Source organism: Ursus americanus, chromosome 1, assembly GCF_024610735.1.
Source record: "Ursus americanus isolate L20-20 chromosome 1, mUrsAme1.1.p, whole genome shotgun sequence".
Classification (NCBI taxonomy): Eukaryota; Metazoa; Chordata; class Mammalia; order Carnivora; family Ursidae; genus Ursus; species Ursus americanus.
Window position 1 is genome coordinate 63,839,837 of NC_142127.1, and position 20,945 is coordinate 63,860,781.

The following is a 20,945-nucleotide window of genomic DNA, read 5'->3' on the forward strand; positions in this document are numbered from 1 at the left end:
TGATACTAGAGTTTTCCACTCATAAATGACTAACCAGCTAAAGTTGAAGACATTATTTTAAGAGATTAGTTTTGACATTGTGGTCCAAAATATTAACTACTTTGTTCTAATCCTTAACAAGCTTTAATCCCTGAATGGAGTGCAAAGTATAAGATTAAGAAGCTGAGATGAGCTCCTAGCTAGAGGGTTATGGGGGTGACAGTAGGATAGCAGAGAATAGGAAATGCTGGTATCCCAGGTCCTCATATACTTTACTACACTGTCCACTGGTCAGATTGTCCCATAGGATTCAGCCAGCGTTTCTGAAGTAGATGACTGAGTTGGAAGGAGTTTCACTAATTTTACCATATCTGTTAACTAACTAGAATTTAAATAGAAACTTGAAGGAAAAAAAAAAGAAGTTTTAATGCATGTGAAAGTCTAACCCTGTTTGTGTCCCAGTTCTTGCACTGAGATTACCACGCCCTGGGCCTGCATCCTTAGCAGACTCCTCTTGAATCTGTCAAATTTCTTAAGATAGTATTTCCCATTCTGTGTCCCCCATCTCACCACACCCTACACCCAAATACCAGTCTACTGTGGAAAACTGGAACTTAACATCTTTTAATGTGTAGAAACTGAGAGTATGCCACGTATAAACTCTAAAAATCCAGAGCTATGAATGTGATTAGAATTTACTAGATACGTGCATGTCGAAGATAATACAAGGTCTGCTCTTTGAAGAATTCAAACACATGCATATTTGAAATACCAAAACGGTTTACATTCCAGAATCTCTCTGCTTCTTTTCCCAAAATCCCTTGCTTGGCATTTCAAGTTTTTTAATGTTCTCAGGGAAAGGAACCTTCGTTTCAAGTTGACATAGACATAGACATCTTCACTGTTGTTTCCAAATCAGATTCTGGGTTTACTGCCATAATTTAGACACAGGGTAACAGCATAATATTTTACTAATGTGTGGAAGACCCTGGATGTATAAATTAAATTTGCTGTACAATTTTCAGAAGCAATACTTAGAATATATCCAAAGGAAAAGAAAACACAAACTCAAAAGGAGAGCCACAGCCCCGCGTCCACAGCAGCATTACGTACAATAGCCAAGACGTGGAAACAACCTCCGTGTCCACTGACGGATGAATGGATAAAGACGTGTTATGTCTACATAGTGCAATATTCTTCAACCATACAAAATGAGAAATTCCTGCCATTTCTGACAACATGGAGGACCTCGAGGGCATTATGTTACGTAAAACAAGTCAGACAGATAAAGACAAATACTGTGTGGTGTCATTTAGATGTAGAATCTAAAACAAACAAACAACAAACAAACAACCCAGAAAACCAAAGTCATAGGAAAGTAGATAAGATTTGTGGTTACCAGAGGTGGGGGGGTAGGGAAAGGGGAATTGGAAGAAGGTGGCCAAAAGGTACAAACTTCCAGTTATAAGATAAATAAGTACTAGGGATAGTGATAATTTCACAATATATGTAAGCCAAACATTTATGCTAAGTATTGGAAACTCATACAGTGGACGTATGTGTAATTATATTTCAATAAAACTGGAAAAAATAAAATAAAACCACAGTGATCTCCACATGACAAAAAAACTACAAAATGTGTGAGATAAATCTGAATTTCCAAACTTTGGTATTAAGTATTTTTTTCTCCTTTTTGGCCTGATATTGAACTGGTCAGATATAATTTTTTTAAAAGGACATTCTTGCCCTTATCTTTTATATTGTGGTAATGAGTTCTAATATTTGGAAAACTTAGCAAATAGTTTTCTTGAGATATTAAAATTTATCTTACTTCAGTGGGTATGCACACACGCTTTTACCTATCAGAAACGACCAACACAAATACGTTAGTTCATATAATTGGATTATAAACAGTGTTAAGCAAATTGATGCTTCAAATTCAGGTTCTGTCTACATTGAGAAAGAGCAATTAAAGAGTGGGTACACCTCCCCCCATTTAACTATATAGCTTAAACTCCACACCATGACACTGGTAGGTCCTAAAGAGCTTATCTTGAAAGGTCTGCATCGATGCCCATGGAGAGGCTTTTGGGTCTTTACTGTCAGCCTTTTCCTGTCCATAGAATCTTTTCAGTAAACAAAGTCCGTAGAATGAGCAGCTGCACTGATGGTTCTAACAGTTTCAGAAAGAAGATATCTTCTATAATGCAAGGTCAAATTTTGCTTTGCCTGATAAATGAGGAAACAAGCATTAAATAGCCTTTAGAGATATTTTTATTTGACAACACATCTGGAGCCCATAAAGATAATTTTGCCTTCATACCCTGGGAAAAAGATACCATTAAACAATGTCCTGAAACCTAGTTATTCAACATGAGATAGTTATAATCACACTCCTCTCTAAACTTTCTGTTTGTTTGCCTGATTACCACATGTGGAATTATAGGAAACCTAATAGAAACAAATTTTGACTTGTCCTCGATTTTATAAATAAATACTTCAAAAAAGAACACGAAGATGGACAAAGGGATTAGTAATAGATTACACAAAAGATAAGCAGTTCAGAGTAAGTAGCAAATAACAAATGAGGCTTTATTAAAATGGGGAGTGCACAAAAATGATAATAAATACAAATACGGGTCGTTGGTGATATCACAGATTAAAATATGTTTTGAACATATACTTATTTATGTGTTTTGATGCTTATTGAGTTTTCCTTTGTGGAAGAATATAGCTGAGAAATTATATGCCACTTTGTCATTGAGCAACTTTTTTTTTTTTAAGATTTTTTATTTATGTATTTGACAGAGAGAGACAGCCAGCGAGAGAGGGAACATAAGCAGGGGGAGCGGGAGAGGAAGAAGCAGGCTCATAGCGGAGGAGCCTGATGTGGGGCTCGATCCCATAGCGCCGGGATCATGCCCTGAGCCGAAGGCAGACGCTTAACCGCTGTGCCACCCAGGCGCCCCTGTCATTGAGCAACTTATCAATGACTTAGAGTGAGGCGAAAAGTCAGGTATCTTTTTTGGTTTCTTTTTCCCAGAGTACGTAACAGTATTTACATTAAGTCACTTTCAAAATAAACGATAATACATAATCTAAACTCTTTGGGACATGAAGATTTTAAATAAAACACACTAAAGATTTCACAATATATCAGAGAAAAAATATTTAACAAGTTGTACTGTCGTTTAGCTATTATCCTTCAGCGGCTTACAGGATGAAGGGGTCTGAGAAACTCATTATACATATGTTCCCATATGTTCCCTTTCAATCAACCCTTCCTTGGAATTCTTCATTTTATGCCTATAGAATATATGGGGGTCATATTTTACTTCTGTTTTTTTTTTTCCAAAACACACAGAGGTTGAACATTTCTTTTTATGATTTTAGTCTTTAATTAGGTGTTGACTTGAGATGTGTGCATGTCTACAGCCCAGTAACTAAACGCAGCTGCTTCCTTGGGAATTATGACATATTCTTGTTGTTAGGAGCCAAGGGGAGTGGCAGCAAAATAACTGGGTGGCTTCAGGGAGAGAACGTGAAAGACGGAGCCTTTCTTCTGAAGACTGAAGAAAGAAATGTCCAAATTCTTGGCCAGGTTTCACTTTTCTTTGAGCCAATTTGCCACATCACAGGTCCCCACTTCACAGAATGAAGCATGATGATAAAGAAAATCGAGTCTCTTAAGTGGCATGACTCCCCATATTTTTCCATATTGTGGATACAAATTGGTAAAACTGAAGCACTTTCAAGTACAATACAAACTACAAAGACTCAAGATATTCTTTCACTGCAACTTCTCATTATTGGAATTGAGTCTGTCCTTGTTTTTCTAGTGTCTTCGGAGAAGTGCTACTCTAAATAAAAGGATTTTCCAAGTCACCAAAAAGTGTACTCCTTCAAGCACAAAAGGTTTTCATCACTTTTAGATATCTTGGATCCTGGAAGTCTTTGTAAAATCGCTGTGCCTTGTTTTATAAAACAGCAAACGCAGAAGATAATGAGGTATGGTTTTCTAAATTGTGTTTTTTTTTTTTAAATATTTTATTTATTTATTTGACAGGATAGAGACAGCCAGCGAGAGAGGGAACACAAGCAGGGGGAGTGGGAGAGGAAGAAGCAGGCTCACAGCAGAGGAGCCCGATGTGGGACTCGATCCCGTAACGCCGGGATCACGCCCTGAGCCGAAGGCAGACGCTTAACCGCTGTGCCACCCAGGCGCCCCTAAATTGTGTTTTTAACCATATTTAGCAATGCAGCAATAATAATTAAAGCTATCACGGAATGAGGCCTTCTTTATGCCAGGGGTTCTGCTAAGCACTTTACAGGGATCATGTCTCTGAAACCTTAGGCTATGTCTAAGAGGAGATCCTGCCTCAGGTCATATTGTTAGAGGAGGACCCAGATGTGAACCCAGGACAACCTGGGTGTGCCTCCCCTAGGGCTTGCCTTGCTGACCGCTGAAGATTAATGGTTTTTTTGTGTTTTTTTTTTTTCTTCTGGTGTAGTTTTCCTTTCTCTTTTTTTCCCTGGCAATTATTCATTGCCTCCCTCTCAGTTACCGTGTCTGCAGTTCTGCGGTCCCCTTATTCTGCCTGTAGTTGTAGTGTTTCTTCGAAGACGTAGACAAGACGAAGGAGCACCGTGAAGAGTTACTGTGGCTGTCATCTGGAGTCTCAAATTAGTTCATCATCTTTAGGTTGCTAGCCCTTGTGATAACAACTTCCCTTGTCATTACATATTATATTCATTTTTTTCAATATTTTTTCAGAAAACTGTTCTGAAGCCAAAAACTGAATAAGTCGCATATTATCATACTGGAGATATTTCTTCATTTCGAAGTTATGTAACACAGGGGTTGCATGAGGAGGTTTTTTTTCTTCTTCAAGTAAATTAGAATTCAGCAATGCATGACAGTTATTCATCCGAAAGTTCCGGTTTCTATATGAGGCTGCTGTTGAGTGAAAATGAGAAAAAAGAGACATATCACCGTCCTCATGGAGCTTACTGTTGAGTAGGAAGAAAGGCAATAATGATTTTGCACTTATTTACAGATCAGAAACTCTCGGATCTCAGCAGCTGGTGTCAAGCTTACCTCACAAATGAGCAGCGGATGCATTTCTATCGGCCAGGAACTGCAGCTGTCCTAGCCTCCTCCAGTTCTGCTTCCTTCTTTCTCTTCATTCTTGCTCCTTCCTGCCTGACTTTTTTTCTGTTTTAAAGAATTTATTTATTTATTTGACAGAGACAGCCAGCGAGAGAGGGACCACAAGCAGGGGAGTGGGAGAGGAAGAAGCAGGCTCCCAGCGGAGGCCTGCCTGAGTTTTTTTTTTTTTTGCCTTTCTTTCTTCCTTCATCTTTTGCTTTTACGGGAATGAAAGACTAAAATGTATATTTTTTGACAATAGGTACGAGAAACTGGTAGCGACGTCATCGTCATTATACTAGTAAAAATAGTTCCTGTTTATTAAGCACTCGGTTTATTTCAGGCACTGCTGCAAGCATTTTACATTTTCTTTCTTACTTAGTTCTCACAATTCTACGAGGTGTCCACTACTATTTTCGGTACAGTCTTACTGATGAGGAGACCAACAATGGGAGACGTTACATAAACCATTTAGAATGTGCCATTTAGAATGTAGATGATGGCCATCGCTCAGTCAAATCTAGATGTTTGAGAGGCCTATGTGGTGCTCTTCAGATATATTTTCTTTGGTGACTCTTAGGGTCCTCTAAAGTAATTTCTTTATCTTTGTATTATATATTTAATATCAGATGAAAAATTGCATTTCTACATGTTTACTACAGTTCATTGACTCTAAGACTACAATGATGGCATTTTAGGTACCAGTCAGAAAGAGAAAAAGCTACCAAGTAAACAATGACCCACCATTGATTTTAAGACACATCCCAATTATATGAATGTTACAATGTACACACAGGCATCCCAGAATCCATGAAAAATAAATGAATACATAAAATCAAAGAGGACAACATGTGCGCAATCAACAGTTCACGGGGGAAGAGGGAAGGGTGAAGCCAGGGTTAGCTGGAACCACTGAAGAGGTGTTTTCAAAAATAGGGAAAAAAAGGTTTTTAACCCAAACTTGTTTAACTAAAACAGTAAATAAAATTCCAATCACATATTGCAAGTTTGAAATAATTTATTCACAAAGAGTAAAACATAAATTTTTTGGAAATTATACATAGCAAAGGTGTTGAGTTCTTTTCCAGCAAGTAGTTAGTCGAACTTCTGGAAAATGACCTTGACTCTGTGCAAACTTGTTTTTAGACTTTGCTGGGTTAATCTGTTCCAGGTTTGCCCTTGCCTGTCCTGTCAGGCACGGCCCTTACTGCTAGGGCATGGTTCTAAGAGAAAGAATGTGCCTTTTTTGCCTCAATTGAATGCTTAGAATGTTCAGCTAAGTCTCTTCATTCTGGCCATGCCGTTTCCAAGGTCTTTCCTGCATCATGCAACTTCTAAATTTTCTGTTCCGCTCTCAGCTTTCCAGTAGCTGTTCCAGTCTGGTCGTTCAGGGTCACCCCCTATGAATTTGCTGCTCAGGAGTTAGCCAAGAACCAGAAGGGAAATTTTATGCAGATTCTATGGCTCCTTCTCTATGCATCCTTCCTCTCTACTACTACACCCAAATCCCAGTATTTTTCTCAGTTTACTCCTCCTAGAAAGGACTCCCCTTCGCTTGGACTCCCTTTCTCTGGCCTGTGATTTTGAAAACTACCTCAAGGATATTGTATGGCATCAGGAATCATGGACCCCCTGGCTTAGAATTTCTATTTTAAAAAACAAGCTGTAAATGGAAAATCTAAACTTTTTTTTAAACCAAAACATTTTATTTTTTAAAATATTTATTTATTTATTTATTTGAGAGACAGAGTGTGTCTGTGTGTGTGGGAGGGAGGCCAAGAGCGAGAGAGAGAACCTCAAGCAGACTCCCCGCTGAGCATGGAGCCAAACTCTGAACATGGGGCTTAATCCCACAACCTTGAGGTCATGACCTGAGCCGAAACCAAGAGTCAGAGCTCAACCCACTGAGCCACCCAGGCACTTCTAAACCAAAATGCTTTAAATCAAAAAGTTGAGAATATGAAGCAATATACATGACATAAACATTTAGATTTTAGGCATGAAATTTAATAATTTTGGCTATTTTATCACAGAAAATTTAACAGACTGAATTCATCTATTATGAACCTAGACCATTTTGTCTATGATAAACTGAAATAAAACATGTGGATATTAAAATTTTTTAAGGTACAAAGAAAGAGGAAACGATATAAAATCGAAATGCTTGAACTCATGAATACTTCATCAGTTCTTATGCTGAGATTATTTTCTTAAATATTTTTTCAAGATGATTGACATATAGATAGGGGAGTTAAAGTGATTTGATTCCATTCTGTTTCTTTCTAGTATGCACCTGTGACTACTGGTCTGAGCACTAGTCTTAGTTGCCTGACCAAGTGTTTGGAGGATTCGAGAAAATATTAGCTTTATACAGATGTTATATTCATGCACGACTTCATATGGGGAATAACTTAGGAAAATAATATAACCTCTTACATTGGATGATTTCTGTTAATAGTATTCTGAATGAATACAAATAAAAGTGCTAATTGATGTTTCACAATTTATTTTTACTGTTTATGCAGTTTATATAACAGAGATAAATTTTGCCCTTAGTGTTTTAATATCATTTGAAACATACTTATAGTTATAACTTACGAATTATAAGGTGATAAGTTATGTTGATTTTTACTCTCAAATTAAAAAACTCTTAAGCTTTTCTTTTGCTAAAGATAGATACCATGAGATAATAAGCATTAAAAGTACTTAGGAATAATTGTATCTTTATAAAGAGTACATTTAACAATTTTCATGGAAACAATTTTAGTCACTTTGAACCTGGAAGTGAAAAGATGCTCTGTTTTTCTCTTCCTTATTTTCTTCATTTCAGCAACAGCAGGGATATTAGAGTTTGGGCAGTATGCAGCAAATTTTAGTTCGGTTAAAAATGTGGTGGAGAATCTATGTAATTGGGAAATGAGAAACAGAGAGTATTTTCAACGTATTTTATCAAACACATTTTAATAAAGTAGTTATTAATTATTAGTTGTTTAACCTAAAAGAATATATAGGTAAAATACATATTATGAACACATCTGTGTTATTATTTATAAGTTAATGAAATTTTAAGTAGGTTTAAGTAACCCAATAGCAAATAGTTGTAAGATGCAAAATGTTGAAGCTAAGATTCAAAATGGAAACTATTACAGCATAGTGAGTGGAACTAAGTTTCAAAAGACTGGAGGTCTGCCAAGGCTCTCTTGAAAATGCTCAAGTCCACATACCCACAGCTCCCACTTGCAACAGTCTCACAGGAAAAAAGAGAAAGAGGTTCAGTGAATACCACATGTAGAAATGAGCTTCCTCACAAAAAGCAAAACTGAAGAAAAAAGTGGATCACAACATTATTCTTCATTTAAGCACACAGTAAAGAGGGAGGCCAATGATTTCTATTTCCTAAACAAATCTAAAATGTCATAAACATTCTAGTTCATCTTGGTTAGAGCCACATTAAGTAAATTTTTTAAAGTTTATATATATGATTGTTGATTTTTTGTCATTGGAAAAGGTTAATCTTTGACTATAGACTGGCCTATTCCGGCAACCTGTTATTTGAACATGACAAACATAAATGGAGGGGCAGGTGACATAATTCTCTTGATTCCTGGTGCATCTCAGAACTCAAACATGGTCTCTACGTATAGTGGGGACTCAGTAATATTGTTATTGGTATTCATTCCATTTTATATAAGTTTTGCCATCATATAATAATGATAAATAATCTGTTTAATACAATGATAATTAGTACACAATCTATTGTCAGTTAATTTGTGCTTTGTAGAAAACTATCCCAAAACGCAGTGACTTAAAACAGTTATTTAGCTTAGGTTCTGTAGGTCACCGATTTTAGTGGTGATGACCAGTTGTGTTGACCTGGGTCAGGCCTTGCTGACCTCGGCTAAGATTTCTCATGTCTATGGTGAGTTGCTAGGTTAGCGAGTGGCTGACTGGTCGAAAATGCTTAGATACTACAAAGGATGGCTTGGGGAACAATAATTCATGGCCTTTCCTTGCTACCAACCAAAATACATTTTTGAAAATCATAAATTTAACCAATGGTTTCCAATTTTTTTTTTCATCCACCCTACCTTCTAATATCAAGTTGATTGACTTTCAGATCTTTAGCCCTTTTGAAGACTTGTTGTGATGCCTATAGATATTCAGCTTGGATAATCCTCTAATTCAGGGAGTGACATCTATAGCACACAGGCCAAATCTGACCCATCATCTGCTTTTATAAATGAAGTTTTACTGAAACATAATCACACTCATTTGTTTCTATATTGCCTCATTACTTTCACACTACAATGGTAGAATTGACTAATTGTGGTAGAAAACATATGTTTTACAAAACCTAAACATTTACTATCTGGTTCCCATTCTATCTGATTTCTCTCCTGAATGATGATGAATACTGGCACATACTTTTAGGGCTTTCAATATTTTATTATTGTAAATAATAACAGTAATAATAAAGATAATTGATACTAATTTTAGAGCACTTCCTTTATGCAGGGTACTATTTTAAGTTTACTTATTCCAACTAGTTTAATCTTCATGAAAAACTTATGATGTACAGCTATTATCACCACTTTACAACTTAATAAACTGAAATGCAGAAAAGTTATATTCACTCACTGAATTGAGAATGTAATTAAATCTAGGTTCCATGGCCTAGAAAGCATAATGTGTCTTCCATATTATTGTCCCTACTTCATGTGATGCCAATAATTTTTCTCAACAGTCTTAGCTATACTATTTTTGAATTCCTAAAATATGCTGCACTCATAACTTCTTTATGAACTTGACATATGGAATTTGCTCCATTTTGAATACATTAATATTGTTAGACCTGGCTTGTCATTATTTATATCACAGTTCAAATGTCAGTTTCCCCAAGTAGTCTTCCTTAACAATTCATCTAAGGAAACAATTTTCACCTATCTTGTTATTTACTCCATAAACATACTATTTTTCATCATAACACTTACCAAAACTTGCAATATTCCATTTTTCGCTTGTACATCTGCTTATTACCTGTCTTTCTCAGTCTAACCCCATGAAGGCATGTCTACTTTATTCACCATTTCTAACAAAGTGCCTGGCACATAGTAGGTGTTCAATAAATGTTCACTGAATAATGAAGAAACAAATTGCACGATGAGATTTCAAAAACTATTGTTTACATATCAACAAAAGAATAGGGCTTTTCTACTGTTTAGACATGTCACATTCACCAAAAGCTACCTTTCAGCATGTCTGTGTGTACGCATAACATATAATATGTGATGTATATGATATGTATTATATATATAGTATTTCACTGCTCCTTAAATGCTCTTCTGAGTATGAAATTACCTCTCCAAACATCAACCATCCATCCATCCATCCATCCATCCATCCATCCAAACTCATCTATTAGTCCTTTCACTATTGTAATTTGTCAAGCCAACTATTTTCCAATTTGAAATCTAACCATTACAGGAAAGTTTCCCAAATCTCTGATAATTTTAAAAGCTAGAATATTTTAATAGCTTCTCTGCATTTAAAATCAAGTCTAGAATCTCTTGCATGTCATTTTTTTAAAAGATTTTATTTACTTCTATGTCAGAGAGAGAGAAACAGAGGGCGATCACAAGCGGGGGCATTGGCAGGCAGAGGGAGAAGCAGGCTCCCTGCTGAGCAAGGAGCCCATTGCAGGACTCAATCCCAGGACCCTGGGATCACGACCTGAGCTGAAGGCAGATGCTTAACAGACTGAGCCACCCAGGCGTCCCACTAGCATGTCATTTTAGTTCAACCTAACTTCAGGTTCCATCAGACACCAAATCCTATATGCATCTTGTTTTTAACTACATTATATTCATAAAACTTCTCAGCATGATTCCCACCATTAAATTAATATAATTTATTATTAATATTAATGCAATTAACATATCTTGTCTCAAGTGTCCATTGTAAACAGTTCTACCCATACATGTCCTAGTGGGAATTATTTGTTAATTAACAGCATTTGTTGTCAAACCTATGTTAAGAATTATACATAATTATATGTATTATTAATTCAGAACAGGTACATTTTCCTTAATATAGCATAACGGTGACATTTTTAATATATGCCTTACATATCTTATTGCAGAACAGATTTGACAGATAGTCTTAAGTTAGCTCTATGTGTGTTAATTTCTAAGGTCAGTTTAGAAATAAATTGAATATGTGGGTAGATGTATTTCTAGGGAAAAAAAAAGGCTACAGAGTTATTTCAAGTATTTGATTTGTTTAGTGTCTCAGTGCAAGCGATGCCCTTTTTGGGATAAGTGGGTGAAAATCTTGGAGAAGTTTCAATGGGTGTCACATCATTCGTTCACATTCTTTTCATGTCATAAATCCAAGGGATTAATTCGATCACTTGTAACTATTTTTAAACCTGCACTTTTATGGTTAATTCTCAAAGGGTATGAATTAAAACTTCATAGTAAAAGCAAAACTTCCCGAGATAAACTCACAATCACAATGCATGTAAAATAGATGCAAATGTTTTAGCATAAACAATATGTGAGAATCCCCAGGCCCACATCTGACATTTGGGGCTCTTACAGGACTTGTCTTGTTTTAGGCTGTGCTCTGTCTGCAATACACACAAGAGATTTTGAAAGGAGATCTGGATCTTCAATGCTCCATTTTCTTCCTAGTGGAAAGGGCTCCAATGTTTCAGGACACTTACTGAATACCTTGAAGAAAGATATTAATTATCAGTCATCATATTCTTTACAAATAGCTGACCACTGAATTGTGTAGATAGTAATATCTAGATGACAGATTGCATTTGCTACCGATCATCAGACGTGACCGTATGATGAGAATGACCTCAGGATTTGAAAGATAAATAAGTGATTAAAAGGAGATGGCTAAGTTTACGGTTTCCATCTGAGTTGCTATGAATGCATCTAAAGTCACTTTTTAACTTAGTCTCTGGTGAAAAATCCTCTTTTAGTTTCAAGAGAAGCAGAAAGAATGTCTACATCGAGACTCCATTAGCTGTGAAAAATAAAAGTATCTGTTAAGTAAGAGTTTCCATATGAACCTCAGTGCATACAGTTGGTGTAATAATAAATCATATCGCTTACAAAAGAGTTCATTGTTTGTTGAATGAACAAACAAGTTGTGGAACATATATAATAATGACTAGTAAGATTATAATGGTTGGGTGGAAAAGAAAATTAAAGTGGAAAATTGGACACAATCATAATTATAGACCAGCAACTAGAACAATGATGTGTATAGCTAGTTCACAATAATTTAATAAATAAAAAATTAATTACAAGGTAAAAAAAATCTGATAGTTTAATTGGGGGCTTCAGGCCATTTTTAGGCAAAATGATGAAAATATTCCTGAAAGTTTGTGCTTTGAAATTTCTAATAAGTCACTTTCCGACGGATATGTTTTTCTGCCCTATCAACTAAACCTAAGGGTCCATCCAGTAATTTATTAACATTAATTGAACATCTACAGAGATTCCGTATATGTTAGGTACTATAGAAAGAAAGACGAAGAGGACACCATGTTCAGGAATTCATTTAGTAGCTCAGACAGCCGTGTAATTGTGGCTTCCCTCAATTTTACCTGGTTGGCCTTTTTATATCATTCAGGTTTCTATGCAGTGAACTCTTCAGAATAAGGTAGTTTCCTTGTATGTGTATGCAGCTTTATCTGTAGCTAAACACACTGATTAACCAGCTTTTAAGTTGTTGGAAAACAGCACGGTGGTTTATTTAGAAGTATATATGATAGAATCAGAAAAATATACTTTTCTCTACAGGCCTTTAGGGTAAATAGCCATGAACTAGGTTCTTATCATCTTCTGACAATTAATACTTTGTTTATACCCTTCCAGACTATATGCTTATTCAGTTTGAAAATAACTGAAATGAGACATTAAATTTTAAAGCCTTGTTATCATTTAGTGATATGTCTTAGAGATCCTTCCATATTGAGACCTACAGAATAGGCCATAGTATATGGTCGTCTAGGTTCTGCATTGTCCCAGGGTGCTACCTCTAAGGATGGAGGTGTGCAGATAAATTTGAAAATTTTCAGTAGTTCGTTACACTTTTTTGACTCTGAAGATAAAAATGCATAACTGATCACACTGATGTTGTAGGGAATAGAGACTCTGAGAAAAATGTTATGCCATTCTATGCATAATATAATTTATTCAGATTTTGGTAAGGTAATACCTGGACTATAGAACATCTGCCCCAAATACTTTGAAATTATGAAAATCAGAATTTCTTCACATGATAGGAACCATAGCAAAATCAAATAATTTTATAAAACAGAACCCATGAAGAATGCAAACATCAGCAGGAAATAATATAATTTAGGAGGTAATACCAAATAAAAAAATTACTGCATTGCCATAAATAAAATAATTTTGAATAAGATGAATTTGCCAAATGTAAATTGCTATTTTAAATGTAAGTCCAAAAGCAAGCCCCATAGAAAAGATAATTATAATTTTAGACAACTGCATTTCCAAAGTAATATAGTTACTCTATGTATACTGATGTCATTGAGCTCTTAAAAACTTAATTGGAGGAAAAATGCAAAGCAAAGCACTGTTATCAATTGTTGAAAATATTAAAAATATTTTTAAATATCTATGTTTATGTTTATTTTATGAGTACTAGCCAGGTTATATTGAATAAAAATATTTTTTAAAGATTTATTTATTTATCTGAGAGAGAGAGGGAGAGCATGAACAGGGGGAGGGACAAAGGCAGAGGGAGAAGCAGACTCCCCACCGGGCAGGGAGCCTGACTCTGGGCTGGATCCCAAGGCCTCAGGATCATGACCAGAGCAGAAGGCAGATGCTTAACCAACTGAGCCACCCAGGCGCCCCTGAATAAAAGTAATTTTATAAGCAAAATAATGTAATAATCAAGATTCCATGTACATGATGTTCTGGAAAGCATAGAATGTATATAGACCTTTTTAGAAAAACAATATTATTTATTAAAATATTTGGCATCAGGGGCACCTGGGTGGCTCAGTTGGTTAAGCATCTGCCTTTGGCTCAGGTCATGATCCCTGGGTCCTGGGATCGAGCCCCATATCAGGCGCCCTGCTCAGCGGGGAGACTGCTTCTCCCTCTCCCACTCCCCCTGCTTATGCTCACTTTCTTTCTCTCTCTCTCTCTTACTCTTTCTGTCAAATAAATTTTAAAAATCTAAAAATATATACATTATTGGCATCAAACCAATAGCAGAGTCCTTGGATGTTGACAATTTTTTTCACACAAAAAATACTCGGAAAAAGTAAAAGAAAACTAATTTCTGTTATGAATCTCACCATCAGCCCATCTAGGATCTCCATCTTAGAAAGAAAGACCATATAATGGTCACTTTAGTATACCAGATAGCATATGAATGAACTGCAACTACTTAAAATTTGCAATTGAAGTTGATTATGAACAGAAAAACAAAATTTGTTATTTTCTTTTCTATAATCTAGTTTGAGTTCTGGTAAAATGTTACAAGATTTGTATAGTAGTAATTTACATCATACATTTCCATACACTTTTGTGGTTCTTGCGGTATATTGAATTTTGTCATTATCACCAAAATTAAAATTTATTTTAATTAAAAGCTATATAAATTCTAAAATATCACAGAAAAGATTCTCAAATCAAGTAATTATATCTATAATAAATTGAATCAAGTGAGCCCTGAAACAATCCTGAAGAACTGTATTTTCATTAGAGTAAAACGTTTAACTTTTAAAACAGATATTTCATTCTAGAGATTTTGAACTGCAAAGTATTATAGTTAAGCGCTCTAATTTTCTATTCTTTTTATGTTTTAATTTGTATTATTTGTCTAGATATACCTTAGGATTGTTATTATGAGAAATAGCTAGTAGGCTTCCTTAAGTGACCCCCACTAGAGTTAAAATGCCATTTTTTAAGCTGCTTCATTGTGTCACTCAATACGAATGTATTGTAATTTATTTAACCATTCCATCCTGATTGATTGTGACCACATTTTCATGTTAGAAATATTAGTGCCCTTAATTTTCATGTCATATCTTTACACTTACAAACATTTCTAAAGTTTATATACTTAGGAATAACATCAGAGTATACACAGTTTAAAATGATAGAAATTGCCAAAGTACTCTTTTAAAGGATGTTACAAATTTTTACTCCCCTCAAAGTTGAATGAGGATATTTCTTTCCCCACAGTTCAAGAATACCATTATAAAGTTATTTTACATGGAATTTCAATGTATTTATATTGCTATTAAATGCTTGCATTGAGCACCTTTCAATATGGTTATTGACAAGTGATTATCATTTGTGAATTTCTTGTTCTTTACTGAGCCCATTTTCCTATTTAATTATCTTTTGGGGGGTATTAATTTGTAGGAGCAAATTATACAAAAATGAATGTTAATTTTTTGACTTTTTTTCATGGTGAAAGTATTTCTCTCAGTCTGTCTTAGAGTTTTTGACTTAATTTATCAAGTTTATTACCAAAAGAAAATATACATGTGGTCAAAGATGACAATCATTTATTTGGTGTCTTCTAAGAAAGAGCTTATATATATGAATTATAAGTATCTATATATAGAGAGACACACATATACACCAATATATATGTGTATGTATATATATGATATTTCCTTCTGATATTTTAGAGTTATTTACTCTTTAATATCTCAATCCTACAAAGGTCCAAGATTTTTTACTTTCTGCCTCCCCCGGCCTTCAATCTTTATTGCTATCAAGCCAAATCACATCTGAGATGTCTCTGTTTTGTAGAAACTTATTAAATGCAGCCAATGGCACCACAGCAGGCAACCAATAACTGTTTCCCTCTGGGCCAAAGGCACAGGCTCAGTCAGTACATGATCTGCTTTCAAAATGACAGCTGATGACAGTTTTAAATATGTATTACCACTGCATACCATCACTGCTCTTCTAATCTTCACGGTTTTCTCACTGTCCATTGGCTGCTCATGAGGCGTCACACATATAAAGTTTTCTGCTTTGGCAACACCCAGTTCATGTATCAATCAGGAAACACAGAATTATGTCGGCAGCAATAAAAGTCCACCAAATCCCTTAGGACATAGTGATGCAAAAATGTTTATTTTCTCACATTGTGTATGGCAGGAATGATGAGAAATCTGTTATTAGATTCTGGAATACTATACAGTGGCAAAATATTTGCTGAAGTAGTAAGTCCGTCTGGTTTTCATTCTAGCACTTAAGCTAAGAAACAGTCTCTAGACCATTGCAGGTCTTGTGTCAGAAGGATAATAATAAATAATAATAATAATAATAATAATAATAATAGAATTTAAAGCTTCTGTTCAGGAGTGCTATTCATTACTTCCACAAGCAGATAATTCACTATAGCAAGTCACCTGCAAATCCTGGTTTAAAAAGGCAAAAATGTATAACGCCATGAGAGGGAGAGAAGAAATACTAGTGACAATTATAAAAGCAATCCTCCAATTTCCTTAAAATTCACCCTTCTCCATTCTCTCTATTCTCTCTCTGGAATTCTTTATTGGTCTTAAGTCATTTTGCTATCTGTTCTAGGATTATTTCTTTGAATTTATCTTTCATATGACTAATTTAATCTGCAACAGTGTTTATTATTTTATTCTACTATCTAGTTTTAAGCATTGTAATTAATTTCAAAGTATTTGCTTTTGTTTTCTGGACTGCTCCAGTTTATAGCTATCCAGTCTTATTTTATGGAAGTTATAGTCCCTTGACTCTATTATGGATATACACTTATATTAGAATTTTTTAAAATTTCTTAAATTATCTTTATTTTTTGATCAGTTTCTTTTTCTTGCTTGCTCTTATCTTAAATATTTGGCGATATTGGGTTATTCACTTATATTTATTAATGAAGGCTCTGTTGACCATACAGGTAAATGATGTAGGCTTTCTCTGCAGGCTGTCTCTGGATAAGATCTCTAAGCTGAATTTGATAAATCCATGCAAATGTGCAGGGCATATTGATGGGCAAGATTCACTTTAAGTACGAGGAAGAAGCATACAGGCTACTCTTTCTCAATTGTTACAATAAGGAGAAATTTACTCAGGGGAGAGAACACTCTCATGTATTTTTTTTTTTTAATTCCTGGCATCTTCAGATAAGACATTTTCCAAAATTTTGTGGATTCCCCCAATCTCTACTTAACAAAGGAATAGAAAAATTAAAACTTTTTAAGGAAGAAATAAGCCTGAGATATGAATGAAGGTCTCTGTGTTTTAGCTTGGAAAGCTCAACCCACCAATATTTGGATGATAATATTAAAACTCCCTGGCTCCTTCACTTATACTATACAATTAAATGGCTAAACAAGGACTGTTACTCATTCTCCCAGAAAAAAACATGCTAATTTATGGGGATAGATGAAAAATCTGAGTCACTCTGTCATTGTTGGGATAGATAATTCCACCAGGGCCTGAGCCCAGTAATTTAGATGTATAGTGGTAAATAAATGATGGCTTCTTAACTCTTGTTGACCAAGAATCATTTATGTATTTATCTCTCTCTCTTTGTGTTTGGTATTTACATATCAAATTCCTGTACTTACATCAATGGCTTTGTGAGTAAACAGTTATCAGCGAGTGGCTGTTGGAAAGGGTAGAAAGGGGAAGTAAGAATTCAATTTCTTACAGCAACTGGGATAGAGAAAAACTAATGTTCAGACAAGTAAAAATATCTTTGATGTGTGGCTATGGTTTTGCCTTAGATGGATAATTTCTGTAGCTCTGACTCAGACTCATGTGCTTCTCAAAGTCCCTTTTCAAAGGAAATTATCCCAGCTTTTATTGTTACATGCCAGATTACTTTTTCTACCAATGATCTGTTTCAGCAGTCATTGGCTCCATTCCACTGCCGGGTTATGTTTCAATGTTTCTTCAAAACATTCTCCTCTTCTATGATGCTATGACAGTGTTCTGTTTTCTTCAGTGCTGCATACTCATATGCCTGGAGCATGGTAGGCATTTAATGCATTTCACTGAGTGAATAAAAAATGCATAAATCAGGCAGCTAGTCGTATATCTGGTGATAAGTATTCCCCTAAGTGTGCATTGTTCAGAAGAGTCAAATCATAATTAAAACCACCTCAAGATCAGTGGCCAAAGTCTTTGATGATGAAGCCATTCTGTCATGCCATTTTAGTCATAGTTATTCTGATCAAACTGCCCTAGAAATTTGACGCCAAGATTTTGATAGATTCATGTCTTGCTGACAACTTGGCTATTGGATTTCACCTTTCTGGGCTTTTTTTTTTTTTTTTTTTACCTTGAATTTGCTATATTTTGTCATATTTTATATTTGAGACTTTTGCTTCCATTGTTTGTAATTATCAGGTAAACAAATCTTAATTAACATTGTGATTTTAAGGCGGTTAGTGCCTTGAATGGTCATTACATTAACATTTTTTATGTGAAAATTGTCATTTATAGGGCATTTGACAGTTAAAATTACTCTTACACCCTTATTATCTACCTAACTTGCAAAGATATCATTTGCTAAATTAATAATAAAGTTAGAGCGGCTAAGATAAAGGCATAATTTAATTTTCATTTACTTTTAAATTTCTATTTAAATGACTCATGACTTCTTTGGTCATGAAAAACATAAAAATCTAAAATTATCTGATTATTTGCTTAATTAGTCCACCAGTAGAGAAAAATATGCAACCAGTTGTTAAACACAGGTGTGTATTGCGTAGCTAATAACATGCCATGATTTCCCAATAGAAATCTCCAAGTATGGTTTTTGCCTAAATCATAATCCATTGTAATTCAAACTCAAGACTCTATTAAAATCATAACTCAGAATACAATTAAAACTCTCCTTTATTTACCTCTTTTATCTGTTCAGTTCCCCAATACGTGTAGTATATGTATTCAGTCAAAAACTTTGATGGGCAGAGCCCAGAGAAAGAAGGGGAAAAGATGATTGGGTTGAATTTTATGGCCTAGGGATACAAAGATGCATAATACATGATGGCAAAGACTATTCATTGCTCTCTGAAGCCAGTCCACCTGGGTCTAAATCTTAGCTCAATTACTCCTAAGTGTGAGATTGGGCAAGTCACTTAACTTCTCTTTTCCCTAGTTAACTTATCTGTGTTAATGGAAATAAAAATAACACCTAAGTAATAGGTGATTGGGAAGATTAAATGAGTTAATATGTGTTGCTCAGAAGAGTGATTAGCACAAAGGAAGCAGTGTTAGAAATTACTTTTATTGCCACAACCTTCTAGTTGCTATAGTGAAGATGAAGGTGACACATGGCGGAGGAAAGAGCTAAGAGAATAGAGCCCCTAGACTTGTTCAGTTATGAGATGGAAGATAATTTTTTTGTTGTTCAAACCTATTTTTTATTTTCTGTTTGTTGCAACGAAAAGTGTCATAACAGATGCACACACACACATTCACACAATCTGTACATTTATGTTTCAGAAGAAAATTTGTGGTTCCTTTCATGTGATGGCAAATAACAGAGAACTGAAGCTAAAAGAAGCCGGTTACACCACAAATATCATTCAGATCATACACTTGGAAGTTAGAGGTATGGTGTGCTATGGGTCTGGCTTAATTCAGAGGAATCAACTCAATTTCTTTCTGATTCTCTAGGGTCTGCTTTTCTGTGTGTGTTCCTATCTCCAGGCTGGTGGTAATATGGCTGGCAGAGTTCCACACCTTACATTCATATACTGTGATATCCAGGGTAAGAATAATGCCTTTCTTTCAAATGAAGGAAAATTTTTCACTTAGTGGTGCTCAGTGAATTTCCATTTATGTTTTATTAGTCTGAGTGGGATCATAGTTTCACCTCCTGGAGTATGGTAATTTACTTAAGCTTTAACCAGTTTTTGACAAGGAGAGTGGATAGCCATGATTGGCTTAGACTATAAACCAAAGTAAAACCTCAAGGCAAATGCTGAAAAAGTCACAGGATCTTCTTAACTACCACCAACTTAAAAGTTAATAAAGCTGATATTTATTGAGTATGTAACATTTTCAGACAGTATTGTAAGGATTTTACATTTATGATGCAATTTATTTCTCACAGAAAACCTACAGTTTAAATGCTATGTCTCCATTTTACAAAAAAGAAAAACAAGACAAAGAAATATCAAATAATTTGACCAGGCCACACAGTTTGCAAGTGTCATGACACATACCCGTATTCCTATCCAACTTCAAAGACCATACTTTTAATTACCATGTTTGTTTCTATTAGTCATCGTACTAGAAGGAAACTAAGATGCAGAACATAATGAATGAGAGTTAATTCTTGGAACTTATCACTTACTGTAAATCCATTTGCTAGAAATCAACAAACGTTAGCACAGTACAAGTACAGCTGGAAGAATTCACAGAAAGAAGGGAATACGTTCTTTATAATTTGGAGAACAGAGCTGTCAGGACTTGGCTATTGCCTATGGGGGAAACTATTCACTACAGAGAATATTCTGGAGCTTCTCTCTGATGGAGATGTCTTCATTTTGAGAATTTTGCTTCCATTTTTATGAAGTATTAAGAGGATGGTGTATTTTTAAAAATAAATATGAAATAAACGTCAGAGATATTTAAGTATATAAAAGTACAGAATAAGTAGTGATATTGGCAAGATGTCTATGAGAAAGCTTTCGTTTGATAAAAAAATGTATTTAATTATTAGTTAATGATGAAAACATGTAAAATAGGCAGTATAAGATGAAAGTAGAATACTAAAAGGTAAAATTACTTCTGTGACTATGAAACAT

The 20,945-nt window shown here is 34.9% G+C and overlaps 1 long non-coding RNA gene across 1 annotated transcript in view; it reads left to right on the forward strand.

The window, feature by feature from the left end:
- The first annotated feature begins 1,914 nt into the window (after nt 1–1,914).
- Nucleotides 1,915–20,945, forward strand: part of LOC148110777 (uncharacterized) — a 35,859-nt gene continuing 16,828 nt past the window's right edge. Inside the window, exons 1-2 of the long non-coding RNA XR_015724388.1 lie at nt 1,915–3,987; nt 19,810–19,903. This is a non-coding gene — a long non-coding RNA (uncharacterized LOC148110777). The remainder of the gene's footprint in view (nt 3,988–19,809; nt 19,904–20,945) is intronic.